This window comes from Adiantum capillus-veneris, chromosome 9, assembly GCF_014529385.1.
Source record: "Adiantum capillus-veneris isolate H3 chromosome 9, ASM1452938v2, whole genome shotgun sequence".
NCBI lineage: Eukaryota > Viridiplantae > Streptophyta > Polypodiopsida > Polypodiales > Pteridaceae > Adiantum > Adiantum capillus-veneris.
Genome location: NC_140939.1, coordinates 69,143,822 through 69,161,052, shown reverse-complemented (window position 1 = coordinate 69,161,052; position 17,231 = coordinate 69,143,822). Strand labels below are relative to the sequence as shown.

Sequence of the window (17,231 nt, the reverse complement as noted above, 5' to 3'; positions counted from 1 at the left end):
TTTTCTCCGAGCACCCTTACCTTTCAGCTTCACCCGCAATGTTTTCACGACAGGACTATGCGGGTGGTAGTGCTTGCTTGCAGGCAGAGTCAGCACGAAGACTGGTATTCTACGATAATTAGTAAGGTTACCTAGTAACTCGTATGGTCGGTGCTTACATAGCAGCAGTACCTACTTTGTAGTATCCACCCGTTTGGAGGAATTTTCATTGGTGATGCATCCACAGCATCAAAGGCATCATCAATCAGCATCAAAATTTCATATAGAAGTTCGGTAGTTGTGCCTCACTTTTAACAAGGGGGGATGTCACATGCGCATTTCACTTGCGCCACGTGGGTAGTTGTGCATCACTTTTAACAAGGGGGGATGTCACATGTGCACTTCACTTGCGCCACGTGGACATGCTTTTGCCATGGTCTAGCATCAGTCAGCTTAGCTTAGGACTGAGCTTGGCACTTTGTGAGCCTCTAGCAAGACGTGCATGCCCAACCCAGTCATAGTTGCATACCCTCTCTTGCACAATACAATCATTTCAACACGAGCATTTTCTAGAGCATAGAACCCTTCTTTCCACAGTACACATTTTTCACTTATTTATTAATATGACTTTTGTTGGAAAATTAGGTAGTGCAAATTGCTAAAGAAAATATAAAAGAAAACCAGTGGGCACGCAGTAGAGGCAACAGAAGGTGGTGCACCAAGTGTTGCACTCGGCAGGTGGTCTCTCTCTCAGGAGTACCCCAGCAACACCAGTGTTTTTGGAGCAGATTTCAACCATCAGTGTTTTTGCATCACTACCATCCCTTTAGCCTCATCGCATCTCCGATTCCATTCCCGACAGCAGATCCTCGCCGGAAAGCCATCCATCATGACAGATTTAACTTTTCAGCCTTAGCGTTTTCCAGCCTTGACGCCGTCGTCGTCGACACCATCGTTGTCGTCAACATCGTCATCGTCATCACAGGTCCCATCGTCGTCATTGTCATCGTCATGACATAGTACTACATTGTCAGCCCTTAGCACAACAGGCCCCTTTCGGTATTTCTTTATTCTTTAGGAGGGTAAATTACAAGGTAAGGTCCTGGGAATCCTTCACGTGTATCCACCTAGATACCATTTGATTTGGCCAAATTTCGGCAGCATAACAATCCCAAAACTTGCGCGAAACCCATTCCCCTGCTGGAACTCGCTTGCACTGTCGTATACCCTCTGATTCCTGTCCAAAAACAGTAAATTCAGCACGCTGTATTTACTGGTTTTTGCCCTGTTTTCAGCCCCAAACAGTCCCCTAACTGTCCTTTGCCAGTGGGGCACGATTCCCAATGATCCTGGCGTCCGTATGGCTGAAAAACAGTCAAATTACAGCGCATACACAGCGCTGATTTTGCACCTGTACGGTGAGGTTATGACCCTCACCAGTGCCTGCTTTGGAGCAGCAATTAGCTACCCCTGTTCCTGCTCAAGGAGGCTCTTGCCTCAGCACAAAAGCATGAACCCACACAACTGTACATCAGTCAAATGAGTAGCCCTCTTGTGGGGCATCACATAACTACACGTAGGGGAGAAAGAGAGCAGTATGTAGCGTGCGGGGCATCACTCCCGTCACCATACTGTGCATAGAGGGCAAGGTAAGCATTCCATAGCTTCTGTAGCTGTTGCAATCCGCTTGTGGCTGAAAATGGCGCCCCCTTTGTTGATATGCAGCTCGTTTTTGCCTCCCAGAGTGGCAGAATCGCTCACAAGCTGACACGTCGCCCAGTTTCCGAGTTTGGGCTTTCCCTGCTAAAAATATCTCAACTGGTGCGTCAGTTGACTTCGCGGTAGAGTTGGAAAGTGTTCCCCTAGTCATACCGAAGGTAATGACGCGAACACATTTCGTGGCCCAAAATAGCAGTTCCCTAAATTTTAGGAGATGCTTCCGTTGGGCTCCCACTGGTCTTCTGACCATCTATCCTCATTGGGACCGCATCCAAAAATGCAATGTGGCCCAACTGTCGGATACTTTTTGTTGGAAGTCCCACCTTGACTTTACGCCTTAATTGAGTTCACTTCCTAGTATCCACCAACTTGCTAAGTGCGACGGGGGGACCTATATGATCTTGCTCTGAGCCTAGACATCCTCTTACCATACGAATTCCAATGCCGACCACTTCCCGTCTGCGGGTGAATCTACCGTTCACATTGGCCACACAATGTCCGACCGTTTGTTACTTCAAAAAGAGGGTCTCAAAATAAATAAAATAAACCCCATTGGAAAGAAACCAACAACCAAGGTTAGCAGTTGCCACATCTCTGTGACATGGTTAATAACTGCCACGTCCTCGTGACAGTTTTTATCCCTAGCGTTTTCAGATTTCAGCCCTAGTCTCGCGTCATGTCGTCACGAAGACATCATCGTGTCCGTGATGGTCGCGTCGTCATCAGCATCGTCGTCTTCGACATAGACCAGCAGTACCCATCATCGGCATCATTGTCTTCGACATAGACCAGTAGTACCCGTCACAGACCTCCTCGTCTTCGACATAGACGAGCACTACCCGTCGTTGACATCATCGTCGCCGACAAAGACCATCAGCACCTCGTCGTCGACATCATCGTCATCGACATAGAACCTCACTACCTTAGTACCCTTTCAATACCTCATTACCCAGTACCCAGTCCCCAGAATCAGTAGCATTAGTACCCATTAGCATCAACATCGTTGTAGTAGAGCATTGTGCAAGAATAAAGAAAGTACCTGCTCTGGCAAACAGAGCAAGGGGGACCCTTGAGGGTTTGGGACCCGACATTCGGTGTCATCTCTTTTCTCTCTCTCTCTTGTGTCTCTCTCTTTCTTTCAGTTCGATTCAATTCTTTCAAGTCAAGTAAAGCAACCCTTGTGTTTGTGTGCAGAGTACTAGATCCGAGCAAATCCTTATTCTCTTCCGTTGCACAGAGCCATGTGCACGTGACATCTCCTCCTGCTTAAGGTGAGGAACGGGTACCGAGCTGCATGGCCTCCTTGTTTGAGGCTAGCACATTTGGATAGTTGATGAATAATTCCTCGGCCACCCAAGCAGTTTCATGTGTCCCTCAATCCTTAAATTTGAGGAAATGTTGCTTTGCCTTCTTCTTATTGCCAAACTGGAATTGAAGCAATTGAATATGCTTCTACTTGACGACTTTGACTGAAACAAGGATCTCCAGTGGTTCTTCTTTTGGATTGCTCCTTAGAAGTCCACTCTTGTGGTGGCAACTCTTCAGGTCCACTTTGGAAACTCTATCCCTCGTGTAGCCGTTCCAAAGGCACGGCAATGCAAGGTATTGGCTTCCGAAATTTTACCATCCTTGTTTTGAGTGCCCTGAAATCCGCACAAAAATGAAATGAGTTTGGTTTCTTACTAACAAAGAGAACCAGTAACCAAAAAGACGTAACGAAACAGAATTTATGTGTTTTAAACTTGTCTTGGTGCTGATTGAGTTTCTTTGATTCTAGTTTCAATGCTGGTTTCAATACTGTTTGAGAACCTCTTGATGACGCAAGCTGCAATTTGGGGAGTGTCTAGTTGTATTTGGTCCTCGAAACGACGCAGGCTGCATCCTGGGGAGCGTTTGGTTGTATATGGCTTCTGAACGACAAAGACTTTGATCTGGGGAGCGTTTAGTCGTACTTGGAAACCCTTTGAACGACACAGACTTTGGTCTAGGGAACGTTTAGTTGAATTTGGATGTTTTATGTTATGTGTTTGAACATGTGAATTCTGTGTCATTTATAAAGCATTTTGTGGAGCATATAAATTTGATGCATCAATAGTTCCATATTGGATAGATTGCTTGGGTATGTGATCTTAGTGCATTGATATCCCTTTAAAGATCATTGTGGTTTGGTAATGGCTAACATTGCTACGCTAGAATATAAAGAGCTCCGATGCGGGAGGTGACTGGATAAAATGTGATTGTGGAATTGTATGGTGTACTGCATGCTAGATAGTGTGCGGTCTGGTAATGATGGGCATTGGCATGTATTCATAAAGGCAGTGTCTGCTAAAGAATCGGATTTGAGTTTTGCATGTCTAGTTGCGTACGATTACTCTTCGTTCAAGAAGAGGGTATGTCACAAGTTGTTGACGTGGCCAATCCTATGGGGTTAGGGCCACTAAAGAACTACAGTCAGACAAACCGGTCGAGAAAACAAACCCGAAAGTGTTGACGTGGCAGAGAAACTCAAATTGCTGATGTGGCAGCATTGTACGGATTGGCCCGCGATTCGCGAAACTGCTGATGCGGCAAGTGTACAAGCTATCGTAAATCATGGAACTAGGTTTTGGTGCCAACTTTTGACCCAGTTGCTTTTGGGGATGAAAGCGCCAGGTTCTGTAAAGTGCTCTAAAGTGCGCGGAAAGTCACTGTTTACTTGGTATTTTGTCCATGGAGACTTTTATTGTGGTTATGTTGCCAAAATTGGGTTAGAGTAGGGGATTCCAGCCTGATAAAAGTGAGACAGCTGGTAGAAGTTTACAGGTTATCTCAAGTGCAATAAGAATAAAGAAATATCGAAAGGGGCGCCAACCTTTGGGGCCAACAGGGTGTCGTTGTCTACTTGGGAGCGCTCTAGCAACCAAGTTGTGAATTGTTTTGAAGTGGTGAATTCCAGTTACATGTTTATCTGTGAAGTTACTTTGTGTCGTTAAGTATAGAGAAAGTTAATCAAAGTAAAGTTCGGGTCAAAGCCAAAGTCTACCGCCCTTTAGCGGGTCTACGGGCCGGTTTCACGCTTGGCTTTTGTGAGCTGCCACAAGGGTTTTTTCAGCGGATGCTTTATATCAGCTAGATACACAACATTGAACTTCGTGGTTATTGGTACATCGCCTGAGGTGGACAGAGCTTTGGACAGATTTCTGTAGGCTTATCACAAACCAGATAGCTACATTTCACTACCTGATTAGAGTAGTTTTATCCCTAGATGTATACTGTGGTTTTGTTTTGGGATTTTTCCTATTATCTCATTGTATATCTTTCAAGGTTTTCCCCGTATCTCTTGATATGGACCTGAGGTCGAGTTTATGTAATGCAAAGGGTCCCGTGGCCCTTACAATGGATTAAGGGTGTAGCTGCATTATATGGTACTGCTTCCAATGCTATCACTATTAGAGGCCACATTGGACTCCCCTCTTGTTCAATACGATAAGAATGTCCCTTGGCAGCATACATCTTTTTGTTTTTTGTTGAGGCCATGTCACTCTTCTTGGGTTGCAGGACACCACAATTGAGAGGTTTAGCTATGCCTTTGGATGGCTGGCCAGACTTGTTGGGTCAGGAGTATATAGATGACACTATACTCTTTGTACGCTATGACACACACACACAATCTACGCGATGCTCTTGCTTCCTTTTGCTTGGCCAATGGTGCACTTATCAACTGGCACAAGTCTCTTGGTTTTCTTGTAGAATGCATATGTGACAGACTCGCATGGGCATCAACTAGGCAAGAGGGCTCACATTGATTGGGCGAGATGGGATGATGGCCCGGCAGGTTCTTTACGTCGTTGGTCAATTGGTTGATGCACACGTCATTGGTGTTACATACGGGATCCATAGAGGGGTTGCTGCCTGTATAAGAGATTGATGATACTATTCTTGGTGACTGGAATGGCTAGTAGCTACATTGGGAGATAGACTATTTTACCTTCTCATCAAGGTTGGTGGCTGTTTTTTCGACCCTCTCTCGGGAGACCAGAGTAGGGGACTCTTGGTGTTTAGCATTGCAACGATTGGCCATCATGGCCTTCACATCAGGCCGGAGTTTCAGGGGGAGGTGCCACTTGATCAGCAACTGGATGCGGATTGGCAGCTTGTTAGAGTGGTAGGCTCTTTCAAGAGGTGCTCTTATGTTGACCCTATTTTCTCTACTGAGGCACCACTTGGAGATTGTGGATTTGGCAGATAAAGCCCCTAGTTGAGTTGAACTGGGATCCTGGCGAGTGGCAATGGCCGTCTTTGAAGGGAGACAGGGCCCCTCTTCCCTTTTTCGAGTACACGCTCTCTCTTGGGAGGAGGCTTCTCCCGCGGACACAACACCTACCTCACCATCCCCCACAATTGGAGGTATCGCAGTACCTTCGCATCTACCTTACTTTCCACCAACAGTTTTGGTCATGCATATGGACCCTCAGGATTAATCGCAGGATATGTTGTTTCATGTGGATGATAGCGCATGCAGGATTGCCTGTTGGCACTTGGGTAACAATCACTGGTCATGATTCGACGTGCCAACGATGTACTTTACAGGGCGAGTCCTTGAGGCACTGTTTTTGGGTTTGTCCATATGCTCAACCAGTGTGGAGGGCAATTTGTTGTTTGTTGATTAAAGTGGGCGTACATGATGGGTTTGTGACGTGAAGGGCAGTTGCATGGCCTTTGCAATTCCCGAGTCACACACCTTTTGCCAATAGATTGAGTCTTTATCCTTGCTTCCTTAGGATATAGACTAGGATTCTACAAATGATTCCAAATGCAGATCAGTGGTTGACCAAGGGAATACAATATTCATTACGATTTGTAGCATCACTCTTTGGACCATGTGGAAGGCCTGCTGCGCTCATGTTCTGGGCTATCAAAAACTGTTGACGTGTCAAGCCACTAAAGACCCAGAACCAACTTCCGCATGGCCCCATTACTAAAATGAAATAGGATTCCCAACCAACTTACGGAACTCTGGCCGAGGGGCCCATGTAACAGACTTGGACACTCCAAGTCAAGAATCTACCAAGACACCACAAATAATCACTTCAAACAATTTACAGTTCACAATTGATTCCCGGGGGAGTTCCATGCCTAGAGATATTGGCCCCAAAGACTGGCGTCCCTTTCGGTATTTCTTTTTGTATTAATCTGTGTTCAAAGTACAAGAGTGCGGGCAAGCGCTCACACTCAAGACTCTGCCTCCTAATACTCTGAGTTGTGAGAGGCCAACCCGCGTATTTAAAGATTACAAAGGGATGCTAAAAGCAGAGCCCAAAAGCTGAAAATCAAAAGCTATAGCATGTTCAATCTTTTTATTTCTCAAGCCATACTAGGCAATAAAGCAAAAGCTTTTTAAATAAAAGCTTTCTATCTCTCTAACTCCTTGCGTAGGAATTAAAGCAAGACCAAAAGCTGCGCTGCGTAGACAAAAGCAAGCCAAAAAGCTACCCACAGAAATTCTGCCAACGTAATTTACGGGACTGCCGTACAGGCCTGCCGCGTCATCAGTCAATCTGTACATCGCCTGCAACGTCCGCCTGCCACGTCAACGTTTCCGGCAATCTACAGCAGCCAGCCAGGCAGGCAAATGTGTGTGTACCACGGGCAGCCACGTGTCCAGATTGTGACATACCCCCACTCTTGAAAGCATTGTAATCGCCCTCGATTCTGCCTGCAAAACAGACAAGATGCCATAAACTGTCTTAGCAGACACTGACTGTTAGTATCGATGCACTAGGAACACACATCTAGCACATGTACCAATCGACAGTCACATCACACGATATTACAGGACATCACATGAGAAATCACATTCAACATTCATTCGGATCTTAGACCATGATTTGTCGGCAATGCAGTTAGCAATCGCATCTAGATCCACTCAGGACCTCATAGATGATTGACTAACCCCTATTGCAACCATGTCTATACGAGATCATTCAGACCAAAATGCTACAGTCATTTCGTCTATCACTTCCTGCACTTAAAAACAAGTCAAGAACAAATCAGTTTCATATTCCGGAATTACATTTCATAAAGTCATACAGCAGAATACTGTCAGCTCTCAGTATCCCTAAAGCTCAAAGAGACATCAGTGACTAGTATTCTACAAATCAAGGCATCTGTTGACAAAGGAGCGGAATAACTCCCCTCTAATGCAACCCACTGCACCAGATCTCAGGCCAATCTGAATTCGGGGTTCCATTTGGAGTAGACTATGCTAAACCAAAAGCTTCAAGGTAAAGGTTCACAATCTGAGGAGTATCTGCTAGGTCCTCCTCCTCCATCCACTTTGCATCCAATGTAGGATAGTTCTTGAATTTAACCAAGAACCGGTTTCTTACTTTACCCTTATTCTTTGTGTCCTTATGTGCCAAAATCTGTTCAGGAACAAGGATCTCATTTTCTTCCACTTCGGGTTGCTCATCAGGCTCCCCATCTTCGGGCACATCACCTTTAAAAGGTTTCAAGAGACTCACATGAAATGCATTGTGAATCCTCCAAGTGTCAGGCAGTTTCAATTCGGAAGGAGACATCATTGATCTTTTCGGAGATCTGGAAAGGTCCGTACTAGCGCATACTAAGCTTTGGAAAAAACCTCTCCTTTCCCTTTCTCAGGCGTGCCTTCTCAAAACGTAAAAGCACCCAATCATCCTCCTTCAATTTCAAATCGCCGCGATGGCGATCCGCTGCCTTTTTCTGTCTTTCTTGAGATTTTTGCAAAGCCTCGCTGACCTTGGCAAAAGCCGTGTCCAAGTCGCGCGTGTACTCATCGGCTTCAAAAATCTTACCTTTCGTGCTTAGGAAGGATGGAACCTTCGCAGCACCTTTAATAATCTCAAATGGCACCTTCCACGTCGAAGAGTGTATCGTGTTATTGTAGGGAAATTCCACCAAAGGTAGATACTTTTCCCATTGAGTCTTCTAATCCGAGATATAAGACTTCAATAAATCTAAAATCACTAAATTGGCAATCTCAGATTGCTCGTCAGTCTGCGGGTGGAAAGATGACGAGAATTGCAACCGCGTGCCAATGTTCCCCCAAAATGCCTTCCAAAACAAACTCGTAAATCTGGGGTCCTTGTCGGAGACAATAGTCTTGGGCATGCCATGTAATCTGAAAATCTAGGCCACAAACAGTCTCGCTAAGTGATCCGGCTTGACCGTTTTCTTCACTGGAATGAAATGAGCCTGCTTGTTAAATCTGTCAATAACAATCCAAATACCATCATGACCACTCTGTGTTCTCGAGAGATCAAAAATGAAATCCATTGCAATCCTTGTAAGGTGCAGCGGAAGTGAATGTTGAACTTTGCTCGAGATGAGTGCTCCGAAATGTGCTCAAGGTTCCTTTTACTTAGGGAAGGGAGAGCCTTCCTTTCTTTAATGAGAGAGTGCAATGGACACAAACAAAGTGAATGGACATTGTGAGTGAAGGTGTTGAGACTGAGAGATAGAGAGAGAAGAGAATACGACACCGGAGATGTTGTCAAACCCTCCTCCAAGGGCCCCACTCTCGATGGCGAGAGTAGTCTACTTATGATTGCACAATCTGATACAATGATGCTGATGCAAGTCTAATGGCTATGTCGAGGCCGACGGTGTGGACGACGAGGACGAGACTATGGCTGAAAACTGAGTGCTTCGAATCGCTGATTTACTGATCTTCTATCTGCTGATTTGCTGATACAAAACGCTGGTTCGGCTGAATGTTGTTGCTTCAAAAAACGCTATCTGCTGACCTCTTGTATGCTGCTAAAAATCGCCGTTTGCACTGCTGTCCAAAAACACTATGAGTGGCTGAAATTTGCTGCAAATTCCCCTGATGGATTCTGATGGAAACGCTGATGATCATGCTGTGCGCAACCGGAGGATATGCATCTAATCTAAGTGATTGGCCATGCACGGTCTGCAAACAGACTCACAAAAGTGCCAGATCACTTCCTATTCTAGATTGACTTGACTGATTGAACCCTGGTCACGTTGTAGCTTGTCCACGGACACACAGGGTTGGATGTGTCACGTGACAATACTTTCCCATGGGCGGGTGGGTATTGGCTATAGCAATCCCTGTGCTTTATGCCTGTCAAACTTGACCTTCTGGAATACTAAGCAACTGCGCACAAACTCGTCCGAGTAGGTAGTGCCGCCACTGAGTAAGAGCATGGATAACCGCCAAAAGCTCTTTCTCATAAATCTGTGCTATCAATTCCGGCCTTGAGAACAATCGGCTCTCAAAAGCATTAAGACCGCACCCTCTACGACCACAAGCATCACAATATACTTCAAATGACTTCTGCAAGTCCGGCAAAGTCAAAAATGGTCCTGTGGTCAATTTCTCTTTCAATGTCTGAAAGACAGTCACCTCTGTGGGTCCCCATGAGAAAGGGACTCATGAGAAAGGGACTCCTTTCTATGTCAAGATATGCAAAGGGGAAGCAACCTCTGCAAACTTTCTAATGAACCGCCTGTAGTACGAACACAATCCCGAGAAGCTTCTAACTTGATGGACATTCTTCAAATCGGGCCAATCACGGATAGTCTCTACCTTGGTCAGATCCATCTGCACTCCTGCTACTGACACAATGTGTCCCAAAAAGTGTATCTTTGGTAGGAAAAATTCACTTTTCTTCGCATTAATCACTAACTTGTGATCCCGTAAGGCCTGAAAGACTTGAAGCAGATGATCTCTATGTTCTGCCTCATCCTTGGAGAAAACAATGACATCATCAAAGAAAGTGCCAACAAATAGCCTGTATGCTCGAAAAAATCATGTCCATCATCCGGTTAAATGTCGTAGGAGCATTGGTTAAGCCAAAAGACATCACCAAAAACTCGAATAACCCAAAAGTCGTCCGAAAGGCTGTCTTGTAGACGTCTCCCGGCGCGATTCGGATCTGATGATATCCACTTTTCAAGTCGATCCTGCTAAAGCACGAGGATCCCTGAAGTCGGTCAAGTATATCATCGATTCTCGGAATCGAAACTCTGTTCTTGATGGTGATTTTGTTGAGAGCTCTATAATCGATGCACATTCTCCAAGGTCTATCTTTCTTCAAAACCAACAACACTGGAGAGCAATACGGTGAAGTACTAGGCTGGACAAGACCCTTTTCTAAGAGGTCTTTCACTTGGTTCATAATCTCTTCGTTCTGGGCTCGGCTCACACGATAAGGTGGCTAGTTCGGTGGCGTGCTTCCAAGTATCGTTTCAATGGTATGATCTTCAGGACAAGCGGGTGGTAACTCGCCTGGCAGGCCCTCTGAGAAGCAATCAACATGAGCGTGGAGAAAATCTTGGCGTTCTTTATCAAGTTCAGACATATTTGTCCTATCCTCATCACTCAACTCTTTCAAAAAGATCGAGTAGACAAACAGACTAAATTTCATTAATTTGGAAATGGCCGAAGCCAATACAATAGGGACAGACTCGCCCTTAAGTTTTATATCGAGTACAATGGTTCTGCCCTTCTCTGTAGCCAAAGTCGCTTTCCTCGCTCGATAGTCGACCACGGCGTTGTTCTTGTGGTACCAGGGAATTCCCAAGAGGACATCACAACCTTCCAAAGGGGTTATGTAAAAGTCCTCATGCCCCAAATACCCCTGACAATGCAACCGAAGTTTGCCAATGACAGGTGTGATGGCTATGTCCCTGCCGGGTGCCGCTAGAACAGCCTCCGCAAGTGGTCCCATCAGATCGGGAGTGATCTCAAGCCACGCCGCCAATTCCGGTGAAATGAAGTTGACCTTGGCTCCTCCATCAAAGAAGATCAGGGCTTCCTGGTCTTTCACTTTGCCCCAACTCGGCAAAGTTCTGTACTCTCGTCCAACGTGCTCGGATCGGTACCCAGGCAATCTGGAACCAGTCTTGTTTTCATCTTGCCTTTTCTTCCATGTTCCTCAGTTGCTCTCGAACTCTCAGGCCTTTCGTCGTCCTTGTCGTTCTGTGCCTTTTTAGGGCACTTCACGGAGATATGTCCAGTTTCCCCGCATCCAAAGCACTTCCCTTCCCTAATGTAGCGAGCTCTCTCCTGAGGAGTGAGTTTGGGTCATGCATCTTTTTTTTCTGGGTTGCTCTTTCTCTTTCTACTTTCATTTGTCGAAGTCTGTTCGGCTCTTTGCGTCATGATCTCATCGGTGGGGTAGGGCAAACTGCCTGAGTAAATGGCAAAACCCCGTTTCGCATGACTCATCAACTCCTGAATGGAAGCTGACTTTTGTTCCAAGCAATGATCTCGGATCTCTGTAGGTAGACCCAAGGTAAGCCGCTCAATCTCTTCCTTGAACGAGATCTTCTTAAATGAAGAGGCGGGTAGAAAAGAGCTCCAGAATCTCTCGCAATAAGCGTCCACTGTATCCTTCTTGGTCATCCGAAGATGGTTCCAAGCAGTTCGTATATCGCGTTCATACTCTCGAGTCAGCCAAGAAGAAATAAAAAGCCTCTTGAATTTCAGTCATTTAACTGGTGCAATCTTGTTTAATAGAAGCGTGGACCACCAAGTTCGAGCATTCCCCTTAAAGTAAGAGGCAGCTCTCCGAATCTTAGAGTGCTCTAAGTAACGCCCTCCCACAAAAGCAATGTCAAACTACTGTACAAAGACAAAGCCTTCGAAGCATCTATATAACCAGATTACGTGTCAAATTTAATTAACTGTCCACCTTCCTTAAACTCTCGGACTTTCTTGCTTTTGTCTTCCAAAAAGTCATATTGGTTGGCTTAATAAAAATTCTTCTTCTTTGCATAAAAGTTGTTGTCATCAGAGTCCGAACTGTCTGTAGACGAGTCCTCTGTAGAACTGTCACTCACAGGGCGAGATGTAGACTTCTTTGCCCTTTTCGAAGCATTCTTTTTGCTTCGCTTTTTGCCTTTTCGGTCTTCTTCGCTCGAATCAGATGAGCGAGAAGAATTGTCAGAAGAAGAAGAAGAAGAACTGGGTACTCCTTCAAATCGGACACGCTTCTTCTGTTTCTTTGCCTTTTCAAAAGTAGACCGACGACCCAAATAACCGAGGAAGTCAGTGCCTTTCTTCTGCTTTTTGTCGTGCTTTTTAGCTTTGTTCTGCGCGTCAAAAAGCTAAGTAAGTCGTGCATCAACCACCTCTTCTAGTTCTTTCTCTCTATACTTACTGGGAGTAGGTGACAGCGGGTTTGGGGGGTGGTTTTGTGGTCTTCTGCCACTGCGTGTGCACCTCATCGAAAGAAGTCTTGCTCATATATTTTGCAAATTTTTGGATTTTTCGCAAAATTGAGCATCATCTTTGTTGCGTCACCGATCAATCCTTGATGCTCTATCTCTGGACCCTCCGCCGGAGTAGGCCGAGGCAGGCCGTACTCCTTGCCTGAATCTTCGTTGTGATCCCTTCCCGCATCTTTGGATGCAGAGGGAGTCGACTGATCTTTGCCTGAAGCCATAGGTGTCGCGGAAAAAAAAAAGAATCGAATTTATCGTAGAAGAAAAATATGCCGTGCTTTGACACCACTGTAACAGACTTGGACACTCCAAGTCAAGAATCTACCACGACACCACAAATAATTACTTAAAACAGTTCACAGTTTACAATTGATTCGACACTGGCCCTATGAGTTCCGTGCCTACGGATATAGGCCCCAAAGACTGGCGCCCCTTTCAGTATTTCTTTTTGTATTAATCTGTGTTCAAAGTACAAGAGTGCGGGCAGGCACTCACACTCAAGACTCTACGCCCAGATGCTCTGAGTTGTGAGAGGCCAACCCGCGTATTTAAAGGTTACAAAGGGATGCTAAAAGCAGAGCCCAAAAGCTGAAAATCAAAAGCTATAGCATGTTCAATCTTTTTATCTCTCAAGCCATACTAGGCAATAAAGCAAAATCTTTTTAAATAAAAGCTTTCTCTCTCTCTAACTCTTGCGTAGGAACTAAAGCAAGACCAAAAGCTGCGCTGCATAGACAAAAGCAAGCCAAAAAGCTGCCCACGGAAATTCTGCCAGCGTAATTTACGAGACTGCCGTACAGGCCAGCCACGTCATCAGCCAGTCCGTACATCGCCTGCCACGTCAGCGTTTCCGGCACTCAGAGCGTTTCCAGCACTCGGACTCTGCGTCCAGATGCTCTGAGTTGTGAGAGGCCAACCCGCGTATTTAAAGGTTACAAAGGGATGCTAAAAGCAGAGCCCAAAAGCTGAAAATCAAAAGCTATAGCATGTTCAATCTTTTTATCTCTCAAGCCATATTAGGCAATAAAGCAAAAGCTTTTTAAATAAAAGCTTTCTCTCTCTACTCCTTGCGTAGGAATTAAAGCAAGACCAAAAGCTGCGCTACATAGACAAAAGCAAGCCAAAAAGCTGCCCACGGAAATTCTGCCAGCGTAATTTACGGGACTGTCGTACAGGCCTGCCACATCATCAGCCAGTCCGTACATTGTCTGCCACGTCAGCATTTCCGACAATCTGCAACAGCCAACCAGCCAGGCAAAAGTGTGTGTACCAGGGGCAGCCACGTGTCCCGATTGTGACAGCCCAACTTAAAATAAAGCAGGACACACACTCACACTCTTAATTGCATAATAGACATGACATGGCATGTTGTACGGACCTCCGCTAATTGAGGAACTGACAAATGACGTGGTAGCAGTGTACGGACAACCCTCTACATGTCAAGTCACTATAGACCCAGACTCCATGAGCCTAACCCTAGCCAACGTTCAGAACTTGGCCGAGGGGCCTAAACCCTAATAGAAGGAGCAGAAGAAGTCCTCACCAACTTATAGATTCTTGCCAAGTGGTCCCATCTTTTGAATGGGTTAGGATTAAAAATCCTAAGCCCCAATCAACTTACAGAATTTTGACCGAGGGGCCCAACTTAAAACAAAGCAGGACACACACATTAAGTACGTAAAAGAAGATGACATGACATATACCTAGATGAATCCAGGATAAGCCCAGATTCACCCTTGAAGGAAAGTGCAAGGTATAGACCCATGATAGTCACCCACAAGACAATATAACCATCAACTCCATCATGCATAGTATTGACTAAATACCACGACGTCCCCACTAACGTCGTCAGTGCCCAATAGTGGGTGTAGAACTAGGTCCTAACATATGCTCCCCAACACAACACACACCACACACACGCACACATGGGCATACATCAACACAAAGTTCAGCGTACTGAGTTTCTGTCATGACTACGGAGATCAAGGGCAAACTCAGCCCTAATGAAGCCTAGCACTAAAAGAAGCATGAAATCGAAAAAATTAGCACAAATGAGGTAGTTGATAGGACATACGCACCACAAAAGATAGAAAGAATTAGCACAATATCAACCGGTCATAACTCGGACGAAAACTTCACAATGTGAAGACATGACATGTTGTACGGATCTCCCCAAATTGTGGAACTCACAGATGACGTAGTAGCAATGTACAAATAGCCCTCTGGGCGCTTGCTTTTGAACCAGGTGATTTTAGAATTGCTGCTTTTCATGTAACTGCTTTTGTACAAGCCAAGGGCCTTTAAATACGTGATGTGGGCTCCCTCTCTGGCATGCTACCCGCAGGAGATGCATAGCAGAGCTACAAAGAGTTGTACATTGTGAAGCAATCTAAAGAAATATCGAAAGGGGTGCCATCGTTTAGGGATATTGCAGTTTGGGAATGGAACTCCGCCTCTCCGTGCCGTGTAGATTCTCTCTTCCTTTCTGTTTAGTTGTTTGAATTGCTAAACATGGGCTCACAGTCTTCCCCTACATCCACCACCTTCACGGCCATTTGGAATGAGGTGCTACATATTCTTTGTAGTCAATGAGATACTTCAACAGGCTTCTCCAAGGCAGCGAAGTAGTGTAGACACTCCTTTCTTCATACCTGGGTAAGATCTTTAGTTCTTTTTAGTTGAGACCTTATGGTCACATCACATGGCATTATGCACCTTCCCAGTGGTTCATTCTACATTCATCATATAGGCCATTTTGATGTTCACATAGCCCTCCCTTGGTTATCCCGCTTTTGTACTTCCTTTGGATGATAGGCCATCAGGCATCTCCAAAGGTCTCGTTTGTACACAGAATACAACACAGAGAGAGAGAGAGAGAGAGAGAGAGAGAGAGAGAGAGAGAGAGAAATTAAATGAAAATGAAATGAAATGAAATGTTATATTAACGTCTTCAAAAGGCCATAATGACCTATGAGACCAATTTGTTACAACATAGTGAATTTGATACCATGTCTGGGTACAAAAGAAACTAGAACAAAATACTACTGCTACAAGCTAGAACTATGTGAATGTGAAACAATGACAGGATGGGGGGTGGAGAAATGGTGAGAATCCATCCTGATCTGCATTCAGAGTGTCGAGAGAGTATAGCTCAAATCCTCTGATGTCACGTGACACATCCAACCCTATGTGTCCGTGGACAAGCTACAGCATGATCAGGGTTTGGTCAGTCCAGTCAAGTCTAGATTAGCAGTGATCTGGCACTTTTGTGAGTCTATTCGTAGACCGTGCATGCCCAATCACCGAGTGTAGATGCATATCCTCTGGTTGCACACAACATGATCATCAGAATTCCCATCAGAATCCATTAGAATCAAATAGGGGAATTTTCCAATGCATTCAGCCTATTTTTGGTATTTTTCACTTATGATTTTTAGACTTCCCAACAAAAGTAGGTAGGGCAATTTTGCTAAGTTTGTATATAAGCAAACCCAAGTTAGCACTAAATGGCAAAAGAGGCAGCAGGAGCACATGCTCAACAGGCACCTTCTCAGCAGAACCCCCCAAGTGACCTAGCGTTTTTGCTCCCAAGCAACAACCTAGCGTTTTTGGATCAAACCACCGCAGATCAGCCAACGTTTTACATTTGCAGAGCCACGGCGATAATTCACAGCAGATCAGCCTAGCGTTTTTGCATTTGCAGAATCCCGATGACAGAAACCTCATTTTCAGCCCCTAGCGTTTTTGCATCTACCAGCAACCTCAGCGTTTTGCAGATCTATTGCGACAGAATCAGCCACAAGACCAGTGTTTTCAGTTTTCAGCTTTGCAGATATCGCCACACTCCAGAACCTCAGCGTTTTCCATCAGTAGATACAGGGCAGCCCTAGCGTTTCCTGTTTCCAGCCAATCGGCAGCAGGAGGTCAGCAATTTACTAACGCTAGGACAGCAGGCCAGCGTTTTTGGTTTTCAGCCTTAGCGACAGCAGATGCTCAGCGTTTTCAGCAAGCCTTAGCAGCAGACAGTTCATCCCTAGTTGGTTGCAGAAGAACCCCCATTTTCAGCCATAAAAACGCAGCCAAAACAGTCATTTTCAGCCACCCAAAACAGCCCAAAGATTTGCAGATTTTCAGCAGATAGAAGACCGCAGATTTCAGCCCTTGAGTCGTCATCGACATCCCCGTCGTCGTCGTCGACAATAGCCTAGACTTGCATCAGTCTCATGCATCACCATTGTACCAGATTGTGCAATCAATAAGTAGACCACTCTCGCCCCGACGAGAGTGGGGCCTTCGGAGGAGGGTTTTACAACGTCTCT

At 45.3% G+C, this 17,231-nt stretch overlaps 1 protein-coding gene across 1 annotated transcript in view; it reads right to left on the bottom strand.

The window, feature by feature from the left end:
* The window catches only part of LOC147450637 (putative serine/threonine-protein kinase SIS8), a 129,981-nt gene that overhangs the window by 91,554 nt on the left and 21,196 nt on the right, over positions 1-17,231 (bottom strand). The window lies entirely within an intron of this gene.